Below are 753 nucleotides of genomic sequence, written 5' to 3'. Positions count from 1 at the left end.
GACTATTTGGGTCTCTAGCACCCATATATAAACCAGGAGCTGTAGAATGCCTCTCTACTTCCAAATCTGGGGGAGGGACAAGGATAGGTAGTTTCTGACAGCTCACTGGCTTCCCAGTCTAGCAGCAGTGGTTCAGTGAGAAACTCTGTCTCAAAAAATAGAATAGAATGATAGAAAGACATCAAACATCGATCTCTGACCTCCACATTGTACACACACCAGTCAGAGCACTCTCACACATGTGTACATACATATATACGTACACAGTACATTCATACATACACACACACACACACACACACGAGTGAGAGTGTTATATTGAGAATGTTTTAAATGTAAGAAGCACTACAAATGATTTCCTTTCTTTTTCGAAAAACCACTGTTATACATTCATTATATTTCTTTGGATTTAAAGTTTTTAATTTTGATAATTTAAAATAGCTAGGCACCAGTCAAGGACTTCCTTTTCTTTCCACAGTTAATAGTTATGCAATTTGGGAGTCTTTTAGACAGACCCACTGAAGGGGTACCCCAATTGCCTCACCCTGCATCCCTGTTCAGCATGGAAGAAGCCAGAGCAGTCAGCGTCCTGATTCCCTATGGCAATTTGGGTAACCTCTTCAGAGGATGGTGTGATAAGAATAGGAGGTAGGAATTGGCTAGGTGGCTAGGCTAAAAAGACCCCAAAGAAAAGTAGCCAGTTTCTTGGCTAAAAATCAAAATGTCCTTGGGTCTCTCAGCAACATACTCTGT

Source organism: Nannospalax galili, unplaced genomic scaffold (assembly GCF_000622305.1).
Source record: "Nannospalax galili isolate Female #2095 unplaced genomic scaffold, S.galili_v1.0 scaffold933, whole genome shotgun sequence".
In the NCBI taxonomy this organism is placed as follows: Eukaryota; Metazoa; Chordata; class Mammalia; order Rodentia; family Spalacidae; genus Nannospalax; species Nannospalax galili.
Note: the sequence above shows the minus strand (reverse complement) of the source record.